Source organism: Chelonia mydas, chromosome 9 (genome assembly GCF_015237465.2).
Source record: "Chelonia mydas isolate rCheMyd1 chromosome 9, rCheMyd1.pri.v2, whole genome shotgun sequence".
NCBI classification, from domain to species: domain Eukaryota; kingdom Metazoa; phylum Chordata; order Testudines; family Cheloniidae; genus Chelonia; species Chelonia mydas.
In genome coordinates, this window is record NC_057855.1 from 83,364,810 (window position 1) to 83,376,895 (window position 12,086).

A 12,086-nucleotide genomic window follows, 5' to 3' on the forward strand; every position below is an offset into this window, starting at 1 on the left:
TGCACAGGAGACACACAAAGCGCTCTCCCAATGGGGACTTCACTTTTGTTTGGTATTTCCCTTAATCTTAAACAAACAAACAAACAAACAAACAATACATGTATGGGGTTGCACTTTGTATATGGGAAACAAATGGTCAAAAGAAAAAACAGGCCACCAAACTGGACCAGCCATTTCCTATTGTGGCACACACTGCAGAAAGATCCAATTACTTAAAAGTATATGAAACATTGTAAAGTAACTCTCTGTAGGATGGCCAACTTCCACCAGAGAAGAACAAGAAATGGCATCTACTGAAACAATTCTGTCATCTAGCAATTACAAAGATTGATCTCCCAGCCTGGGCATATAGATCTAACAGAAAATACATTCACTGCAATAGAGGCAAGTAAGGAAGTATTTTCTTAAGTAAATACAGAAGAGAACAGAATTCACTGCTTCTCGTTTTCAGGTCAGCTCTTCAGCAGGAGACAGAGCTGCAGGGCTTTATGGGGGTTACTGAGACCTTTGATATTTTTAGCTTTGCAAGTCTTTCTCTTGGGACTGACCTTTTAAAGCAATGTGTATGTGATCTGCACTTTTGGGAAGGTGCGGAGGGGGATTTACCTAGAATGCCCAATATGAACATTTTAAAATAATGGATGTAAAACACATACGTTTAGACACATTATTTATTTTCAAGTCTCATGTCAATTACATACTTGTACAGCATCTTTCACCTAAGCATCCAAAGTGCTTAACAGACTAAGCTTCACAACCTCCTGGTAGAGAGCTGGGATGGTGTATAGGCACCCACGTGTCAGATTTCTAAAGAAAGGTATCATAGGATTGGTTTTAAAATTACAAATGATGGCATAAGTACCCTTGGCTTGCTATATGCTCAGTCTTCTGAAAATATCTAGTTTTTACTGGGTATCCTCAAAGGTTTAAAGACGGGTATTTATATACCTACTCCCATACTAGCAGTACAGTTGACTGACATAGTCACTCACATACCAGCAACTTGATACCTATCCTTACAGCAGGCAACAGCTCCATGGTACAGTAGAGTAAACAGACACAGAAAGTCTTCTACCAAGTGGCGTGGCAGTGTGTACGCATCTGCAGTTTGAGCGCAGAAAGCTGCTTTACTGCGCAGAAACTTGCCAGTGCAGACAAGCCCTTAGTCTGGTCTGCCACACTTCCTTTTCCCAGATCAAAGGTAATCTAAGTCACAGGAAAGGATCCTTCCATTTGAAGATAGATGCACTGTGCTCTACAGGAAATGAACAAACAGGATCAAATTCAGTTTGGCTTTTCACCAGCATAACAGAGATCGGTATCTGGCCCCTATTATTACACTCATAAATCAGCCAAAGAGGAGCATCGTCATTCCATGTCAATTCTCCTTCCCTCCCAAGCAAGGAGCAGTAGCTGATGGAGGAAGGCAGGCAGAGGAGGCAACCTTGGTTTCACTATCCTCCATTAACACATGGCAGGAGGCACATTTCAGGGCGGCGACGATACTGTCAAAATGTCAACCATCCATTTCCCAAGTACTGGAAGAGCAGCATTTTTCAAAACATACTTTCGCTGCTTGTGGGTACCTGGGCAGGAGTGACTGGGTGGAGACAGAAGGATGTCAAAAAATGTTACATTTGCTATTTAAAGAATCCCCTGCCAATTCCCTTCCTTTTTAAAATCACTAAAAGGAAAATACAGCTACCTAGTTATTCAGCTCAGAGGAAATATTATGATTAATTAGGAAGGATGGAAGGACGGATGGACAGATAGATGGAAAGATTATTTTTGTAAACTCTGAAAATCCAAGTGTTCAAGAAATGGGAAGAAGGAAAGAAAACCCAACATACTCCTTGACAGGACAACAAATGTATTTAGATAAAAGCCAGTGACTTTGTGAACACCTATTTAGCTGTTGTATGTACAAGCTTTGTGTTGGGAAATAGACAGTCAGAGGGTGGCCTTCAGCAGCAAACATATTCTTTATTAACAGATGCATCAGCTTTAACAGTGGTAAAAACCTGGACTCAGGCTATACAAGTCTCCATACTAAGCTGGCATGGGGTGGGGGAAAGCCAGCAGAGAAAGAAGAGAAAATCCAGTGGAGGGTGGGAGGCCTGAGCAACAAGGAGAAATGATTTTATTAAACTGCACAGAACTCTGTTAACAAAGTCGACACACAAACCAAAAAAGAAGGTCATCCAAAGCAAGAAAATGCCGCATTCAGTCTACCATCAAGCATCACGCACCCCCCTTAAATACCACTCTCTTCAGAAATAGATATTCGGGAAGGGGTTGTTTTTTTAAAACCATGAATAATTGCAAAGGAACAGAAAACAGCTGGATGAACAGATCATAAACAAACATATCATACTCAATGAATCTCTCTTCCCTCACCTCTACCCTGTTTCACTGCTTACAGAGAGCCAAACATTCTCAGATTTGTTATTCAGAATTAACCGGAAAAAAAATTCAGCAAATTCTTCTTGGTCTTCAAAAAGTTTAAGGATATTCAAAGGTCATGCTGGTAGTCATAAGTCATGTGATACTGCTTCTGTTTTCTGATGGTTAATTACATACATCCTAACAACATGAATTGCAAATTGCATATCAGAATGTAAAATTTTGATTTTGCATTCCTGGTTATACAATTGGAAATTTGCTTCCAGCAAATATTTAAGTTTGAAATTTGTCCTTCATATTTATTCACACCAGTAAAGTTTGACTGCTAGAATACTTGCCAAAAGCAAATGTAGTAAAAGTAAAATTTATTTATTTTTTGAAATATATAATAGGAAAGTGATTGCAGTATTCATCTAGCTCTTCTACTAACAGCCCAGCATTTTTGTATTTGCTCTGATTTCCTTGTCTTTCTGAGGTTCGAGTAGCCCCTTTACACCATTTTCTCACTGTTTGCTCTTTATAGCACTTTGTGCTTTGATTGTCAGGTCAAATTTGGCAAAATAGAAACGTTTCCATTACTTGTTTCTCCAGTCCAAACAGAGAGTTATTTAAATAAGTGTCTCCTGCAGTGTTTGCAAATAAAACATTGCAGCAATGGGCCAGTGGCATGAGATCTTAAAAATGAAGTTGACTAAAGACTTTTAAACAAGAGTGAAACTGACTAATCTACTCTCATTAACCAGGCTGAGAGATGGAAAAACTAAACAGAGCATTGAACAGTCAATTAAAATGGAAAAAAAACCTGGAATCTAACATTTAATATCATATTTAAGGTAGTAAGAAAACATTTTTAAATCTAACAGTGCCTCTTTAATGCATTTTGTTTTCACATTTTACAGGTCTTTTTTGGTGGGGAGAAGGAGGCCAAGTTTATTATGTAAACTGGCCTTTTTACTAAAGTGGCACTATTATAACCTCCACATACAGGGAATTTAGAGGAGCAACTGCATGAGGCATTGCATTTGGAAACTTGTCTCCAACTTATTACCAGGCTATTACTTAAGAGTTTTCCAATTGTCTATTTTAGGAGTGTTGCTAGATTTAAAACTATGCTGTTGAATGTAGATAGCAAGAGGCTGGAGAATGTGCTGAAGCCTGGACTAAGGCAACTCTGATCTAGCTGACTAGGCCTTCTATATATGTCACAGGTCATGAAAAACTCTGGTGTGGGGCTGTCCATTAATCGCAGTTAACTCACACGATTAACTCAAAAAAATTAACTGCGATTAAAAAAAATTCATCGCGATTAATTGCACTGTTATACAATAGAATACCAATTGAAATTTATTAAATATTTTTGGATGTTTTTCTACATTTTCAAATATATTGATTTCTATTACAACACAAAATACAAAGTGTACAGTGCTCACTTTATATTATTTTTATTACAAATATTTGCACAGAAAAAATGATAAAAAAATAGTATTTTTCAATTCACCTCATACAAGTACTGTAGTTCAATCTCTACTGTGAAAGTGTAACTTACAAATGTAGATTTTTTTTTTTTTGGTTACATAACTGCACTCAAAAACAAAACAATGTGAAACTTTAAAGCCTACAAGTCCACTTGGTCCTACTTCTTCTTCAGCCAATTGCTAAGACAAACAAGTTGGTTTACACTTACAGGAGATACTGCTGACAGCTTCTTATTTACAATGTCACCTGAAAGTGAGAACAGGCATTCGCATGGCACTTTTGTAGCTGGCATTGCAAGGTATTTACGTGCCAGATATGCTAAACATTTATATTCCCCTTCATGCTTCGGCCACCATTCCAGAGGACATGCTTCCATGCTGATGATGCTCATTAAAAAAACTGTGTTAATTAAATTTGTAACTAACCTCCTTGGGGGAGGACTGTATGTCTCCTGCTCTGTTTTACCCGCATTCTGCATATATTTCATGTTATAGCAGTCTCGGATGATGACCCAGCACACGTTCGTTTTAAGAACACTTTCACTGCAGATTTGACAAAATGCAAAGAAGGTATCAATGTGACATTTCTAAGAATAGATACAGCACTCGACCCAAGATTTAAGAATCTGAAGTGACTTCCAAAATCTGAGCGGGATCAGGTGTGGAGCTTGCTTTCAGATGTCTTAAAAGAGCAACACTCCGATGCAGAAACTACAGAACCCGAACCACCAAAAAAGAAAATCAACCTTCTGCTGGTGGCATCTGACTCAGATGATGAAACGGAACATACTGAACGAATGGTAAGAACATGGCTTGACATGACTGCAAAAGAAGATTCTGTGAGCAAAAGCCTTCTCTTAGCATCGGACAGATGGCAGAGGTGAAACTGACTGGCTCCATGCTGCGTGTATGATCAGTACTGATCTTTGGGTCAGCAAATATGCCCACTTGAAAGCAAACAACACTTGTAGAACATCCTGAGTGGAGCATGGGCTGACCGGGGCATCTCGACCCTGTTGAAGGACATCACGCAGGAGGCTGAAGTGAATGATTGATAAGGAAGTGAATGTGGGTTAATGTTCAGTTGGCACCACTCTGCAGTCTCCTCCTAAAGTATTAATTCAGTAAAAATTAGTAGCCACATGCCCACTGGGCACGCTTTTAAGACATGTGACTCCTTTGAGGAAAAAGAAGTATAAAAATCAAACAAATTAAATTACTGTTGGGGGAATTCCTTAATCGACATTTGAAGATGCTGCTAGACAGAGTAGCCAAAACTCTGCTCCGTGGGCTCGAGTAGGACTGTGAGCCAGAGGGGTCTCCAAGCAGCCAAGGCCTTGCCTCGAGGGAATCCAAGACAGACCAGAGGGCTGAGGAGACCAGATGTGGAGAGACGTCATCGTCCATAGAATTTGGTAACCACCTTCTCTGTTTGCCAGGCAGGGACTGTGTGAGGCTAGCAGAGAGCCTGTTTGTGTATGTTTGTGAAAGAAAGGCTCACTAAGAGGAACATATAACTCTTAATGTATAGTTCTTTAATGTCTAACATAGGAGTTATGTACTTAATGTAACCCTTTACTGTTTGTGTAATTCCTTCTCAAATAAACTGCAGTGTGCTGTACCTCACGAAAGCTCATGCTCAAATAAATTGGTTAGTCTCTAAGGTGCCACAAGTACTCCTTTTCTTTTTAAGTTAATTACTGTGGACCTTTTTCACTGGTATGACAGTAATCTTCTCCACTGGGAGTCATTAAAGATCCATTCAGGGGTAGTAGCCCCCTGGGGCCAACACCGGCTACAACAGTGCCATGTGAACTGTTCTCACTTTCACGTGACATTATAAACAAGACATGGGCAGCATTATCTCCTGAAAATTATAACCAAACTTGTTTGTCTGAGCGATTGGCTGAAGTAGGACTGAGTGGACTTGTAGGTTCTAAAGTTTTACATTGTTTTATTTTTGAATGCAGTTATTTTTTGTACATAGTTCTACACTTGTAAGTTCAACTTTCATTATAAAGAGATTGCACTACAATATTTGTTTTAGGTGAATTGAAATATTACTATTTCTTTTGCTTTTTACAGTGCAAATATTTGTAATCAAAAATAAATATGAAGTGAGCACTGTACACTTTGTATTCTGTGTTGTAACTGAAATCAGTATATTTGAAAAGGTAGAAAATATCCAAAAATATTTAAATAAATGATATTCTATTATCGCACGATTAATTTTTTTAATTGATTGACAGCCCTACTTTGGTGACAGACAGTGTTGGTGTAAGAGAATTTCTAAAAAGAGCAGCTCAGAAAGTTTCTCCAGTGGTTTCCACTTAAACACAAGAGCTCATTTTATAAGAGAGTTCTTGGCTGGGTTTTCCAAGCGCCTCTGAGATTTGATGGATCTATATTTTTTCAGCTCGGATCTCTATTCAACCACATCTGGACTGTTCTGCATTTCAAAAATCCTCCAGCGACTAGTGGTTCTGAAGCTCCCTACTGCTATTCTCCAAAGGGATGAAACGCTTCTTCTGAAAAATATATAGACCAAAGAGTACAACAGTATTACAACATCTAAATTAAAGGTAATTTTGCCAGTTGCCTTTTTTCAGACATTTAGACCTGGATTCCATCTGTCTATTAATAATGTTACCACATCTACTAGTGAGTATCCATACTAGATGGGGGAAATCCAGTGATTTTTTTGTATTATTTGGCTGAATGCCAGCTATAAGTAGTTTCACTTTTTGGCAGTTGGTTTTCAGGATATTTTTCTTCCAAGAACCAAAAAGAGCTTCAAGCTCTCCTAAGACTAAGTTTCTTATCTCCATTTTACAGGTGGTTAAATTCAGTGAGAGAGGTTAAGTGACATGGTGACGTCACAGTGAGTGAATGGCAGAATAAGAGTACAACCCAGAAGTCCTGACTCTCAATGCTCTACTCTTAACTACAGTACTAGATTACATTCCCTTTCCCATCTATCAGCAGATGGGCGGGCTTTAGATGTCAATCAAAACCTCATTTATGCAACACTTTCCTTTCTCAACAGCTGAGACTGAGAGGCTTGTTGTGAGGGGTCTGGGCCCTTTGGAGTGTCACCTGATGTGCTGGGGTGCCACTAAGTCACCCTATTCTGCCAACCTGGGCAGTTTTTGTCCCACCTTCCCCAACACATTAGTCAGCAAAGCTTATCTAACACTGGGGAAGAAGTAACCTACTAGTGGCAGAGAGCTTGTGCAGGTTATTTTCACCGTGGAGCAAGGGAATGTAATGTGACTCTTAAATGACAGTTCCTTCCCTGAACTGTTCCTGAGGGGCCAGAGCTACATGCTGCCCTGAGACAGGAGGAGATTTGAGGATCTTTATGATCGATGTCATTACAGGAATGATCAAGAAAATGAGTCTCTCCCTTAGGGCTAGATGAGGGAAGGATGGTAAGACAGGTTACTCTAGTAAAAGCCTTCTCACAGGCTGCCCTCCTGTAACACCCTTTGCCAGTACATGAGTCTCCCACTCTCTTTGTTTAGACCCCCCTTTCAAACATTTCTTCTGCAAGATCCACTAACTAACTCTTATCAATATTATCCCACCCTCTCCCCAATTTAGGTGTTTCCCAGTGCTTTCTTGTCAGGTTTTGTTTCAGAATGCAACCTCTTTGGAGCAAGAGATGGTGTCTTTATTCATGCCATAAAAAGTGCAAGCATACTGCTGGTACTGAAACAAATGCTTAATGGAGTTGAAGTTAACATACGTATATGGTATCAATAAAAGACATTTAGTTCTCAAGTGCTAGATCAATCATTGACTAGATAAACATTAATAATGCAAAAGATTATGGAAGAGTAACTATCCACTGAAAAAGTACTGGGTGACTTTCTCCAATAGTTTAAAAAGCAACTTGGTCACCCCTCTTATCAAGAAGCCCTTATAAAATAAAACAAAGATTACCCAAGCCATACCAAGCTACTCTACCACATTATGCAGCTTGAGCTGCTGGGATAGCAAATTGATCCACAGGCACAAGAGTTCATTTATCCACTAAACTTAACCTCCAAGCTACATTTGGGGAAACATTTGCATGTGTCCAACTCCTCTGTTTTTCTTCTCTGCAAAACCAGCATGCATTTTAGTTACTCTAAATGAGTCAAACCAGAGCTACATTAAGCATTATTTTGTTTTTTAATTTATTAAAATATACTGCCACTTGCACATCCCATTACATCATTAACTAACTAATCCTCACAGTACCCATGTGGGGGAGTGGTAGATCCATCGTGTTGCATGTGGCCGCTTAATGGTATGTGAGCTGTCTCATAGGAGAGTAAAGTTTACTTGATCATGAATAAGGCTACGATTCTGTCACAGAGGTCATGGATTCCGTGACTTTCTGGGACTTCTTCTGGGGCAGGGCTGGAGCAGCTGCCAGCCCCGGGGCTGTCAGAACAGTTGACTGGTGGCCAGCCCCAGGGCCACCGGAGCAGCAGCTGGGGTTGGGTCAGCTCCCTGGGGCTGGAGCAGCAGCGGTCAGCCCCTGCCGCAGGAGCGGCAGCAAGCCAAGGATGCTTGGGTACAGACTAGGGACCGAATACAGATACAGACTAGGGACCGAATGGCGAGGCAGCAGTTCTGCGGAAAAGGACCTAGGGGTGACAGTGGACGAGAAGCTGGATATGAGTCAGCAGTGTGCCCTTGTTGCCAAGAAGGCCAATGGCATTTTGGGATGTATAAGTAGGGGCATAGCGAGCAGATCGAGGGACGTGATCGTTCCCCTCTATTCGACACTGGTGAGGCCTCATCTGGAGTACTGTGTCCAGTTTTGGGCCCCACACTACAAGAAGGATGTGGATAAATTGGAGAGAGTCCAGCGAAGGGCAACAAAAATGATTAGGGGTCTAGAGCACATGACTTATGAGGAGAGGCTGAGGGAGCTGGGATTGTTTAGTCTGCAGAAGAGAAGAATGAGGGGGGATTTGATAGCTGCTTTCAACTACCTGAAAGGGAGTTCCAAAGAGGATGGCTCTAGACTGTTCTCAATGGTAGCAGATGACAGAACGAGGAGTAATGGTCTCAAGTTGCAATGGGGGAGGTTTAGATTGGATATTAGGAAAAACTTTTTCACTAAGAGGGTGGTGAAACACTGGAATGCGTTACCTAGGGAGGTGGTAGAATCTCCTTCCTTAGAGGTTTTTAAGGTCAGGCTTGACAAAGCCCTGGCTGGGATGATTTAACTGGGAATTGGTCCTGCTTTGAGCAGGGGGTTGGACTAGATGACCTCCTGAGGTCCCTTCCAACCCCGATATTCTATGATTCTATGATGCATTTTGTTTGTTCCCCCCAGGGTATTTTTAGTAAAAGTCAGGGACAGGTCGCAGGATTCCATGAATTTTTGTTTATTGCTTGTACTAAAAATACCCATGACAAAAGCTTTAGCCTTACTCATGGACTAAACTGCATCATCTGCAAACAATGGTGGATAATGCAAATAATCCACACAAGCATTAACATGAGTCTGGAAGACTCAGCTCACACCCCATTCATGAAACATACCACATATTATTAATTTACTACAGCTAAATCAATCAGGTTATTCTCTCCTATGACTAATGGACTATTTGAATTAGGGTCAATCTCAGTATAACCTCAAAAAAAAAAAAAAAAAAAACCGAACTGGCCACACTTTGAGGATGTTTGGATGCAGCATGTGTGTTTGGGCCCTTACATCTAGTACCCAACAAAACAAAGACAAGGCCAAGATTTACAGAAGTGTGTGTTTAAAATTAGGAACTTAAAGATAAATTTTTCAAAAGTGCTTACCTGACCTCGGAGTCTAGATCTCACTGAAAGTCAGTGGGACGTAGGCACTTTCAAAAATGTTACCCGAAATCCCCAGTTAGGCATTTACATAAGTGCCTGATACTCAAAAAGTGTTCAGCAGTCGCTTAATTTCTTAAAACAAACAAACAAACCGCTTATGTAGGTGCCTGTATATGAACTCAGGCACTTCTGAAAATTTTACCTGAAGTCCAATTGACTTTCAATAAGTTGGAATAAGAAAATTATTCAGATAGGTTGGTTTTTTCCTCCTGAAGGAGAACAGTTCTGGCTTTTCTGAAATCTCTCTTTTCTAAATATCATTCCAACAAGATATTTAAACTATGACACATCCCAGAATAAAGATTCTTTAGTGACTATCCTGCACTTAGAGAAGGAAGGCAAAGCTATTGCAGTTGGCAGAAAACTAAAAAACAGACTAGCAGACAGTTGGATGATTTTATACCATCCTGAGTGAGTGTCCCGGTCCTTTTAATGTTAATGGGAGCAATAGCCGTCAATGGAGATATCCAGAAGTGAGTATGGATTTTTAAGAGTTGAACTAATATATAGTAACCTAGTATCACTGAATAAATAATGTGAGACTTTCAGAGTCTGAACAGACCAGACAAAGCCCAGCAACGTGCAATTAAGGGTCTGCATAGTATTTGCTGCTGTTCTTACCCAACTCTTTATCACTGTGTTGGCTTCCCAGTTCTTTATTCTCAGTGGTTCTTGTGCCAATTTCAATAGCACTTTTCTATTACAACTGCTCCTAATCCATCTCTCTTTAGATTTCTAACATTGCTCTTAAGATTTACAGTAGCTCAGTTCAGCAGTAGAAGTGAACACAATTGCTCTTTATTTTCTGTTGAGTGCCTTTGGCCTCCCCAACCTAGTTATCTGTTGCATACTTCACAGACAGCAGCATGCAGGACTCCAGTGCCCATCTCAGAGAAGTTGCCTTTATGGCACGATTCTACAGACCAGCTTCATCAGAACCCTGTATCTCAAACACTGAAACACTTACTGCAATTCAAACAGAGCAGAAAATGTGTCTTAGCTTCTTCTTACTCTAGTTCACTCTAAGCACATGAAATGTATGGGAGGCCTGTGTGTGAATGAATTACATGTAATATGTTGTTCTCAGTCCTAGAATCTATTCAGATCACAAAATTTAGTTGAAAATATGGTTCTTGATTAATTGCAGAATATGTCCTTGTCCCAGCCCCCCTCTGGCTCCTCAACCCAGTCTCATTATCCACTTCTCAGACTTTTCATCCCCATGGCAGGCTTCCCCCTCCCCTAAACTCCCAGTCTCATTGCCCAGCCAGTCACAGTTCCCCCATTCCCTGCTTCTCACCCAATCTTTCTCACCTATCCTGGCCCCCAGCTGACACTCCTCCACCTGTTTCCCATCAACACTGGCTCCTCCACCCCAGGCTGCTTGTCCCAGGATCTTTCCCCAGCTAATACCAGTTCTGATGAGGAGATGGCGAAGATCTGCCTCTCCTTTCTTCCCACTGAGGCTCACTCCCTGCCTCCTTCCCCTATCAGTTCCAATCCCCCCCAACTTGTCATCCAAGCTCAGCAGTTCCCACCACCACATACTAGCTCCCAGTCCCCGTCTCAGTTTCCCTCTCCCACTTCCAACCAGCCTCAAGGCCCAGTTTCCACACAATCCCTCTCTTCCCAGGCTCCTTGTCTTTAGTCACTCCCCCTGCAAGTCCAGCTCTTGTCCACTCTTTATTCAAATCAGACAGCTTCCTCCTCCCTCCATGCTGTCTGAGCCCAGTAGGTGCAGTCACAGAGCACAGAAGAGAAGCTCTCTCCTCTCAGCTCAGGTGCCTGGACCCAGCACAGCAGCCTCAAGCTGCATTTGCAGGGAAAGTTTTGTTCAGCACCAGGCACATGCTCAATGTGGAAGGAATCTTCAGAAAATTTAGCTGCTAAAATCTAAGTCTAAAAAGCATGTGAAAACTGCAATTTTTTCAAAGGCTTATAACTTGACAAAATTTGGACAGATTCTCACAGGGTAAGCAAAATGCACATCCCTGAAACAAAGTCCAACTACCTGCCAAATTTCACATTCCTGCTCCAGAGCATGGGGGCTCTACAGGTTTTCACAGAAAAGGTCACCAGATTTTTTTTTTATATATATATATATCTCTCTCAACACTGGCAAAACAACATTTTCCCTAGCCTCATTCTCAAAAACATCTGAAATGTTCTGGCTGAAATTTTCCAAAATTCAACCTGAAGCATATACCTGGCATGGAAGTTTTCAGCCTAAATGTTTTGGCAAAGTTAGAAGCAACTGAAAACAGGATCTTATAACAGGAGGTGTTGGACAACTTTAAATGGCTGTGCTACCAGCCCCATTTATAATGCAAATGTTTT

General features: G+C 40.9%; 1 protein-coding gene across 1 annotated transcript in view; it reads right to left on the reverse strand.

Annotated features, from left to right (window-relative positions):
* TMEM164 (transmembrane protein 164) overlaps positions 1-12,086 on the reverse strand; it is an 84,849-nt gene that overhangs the window by 48,743 nt on the left and 24,020 nt on the right. The window lies entirely within an intron of this gene.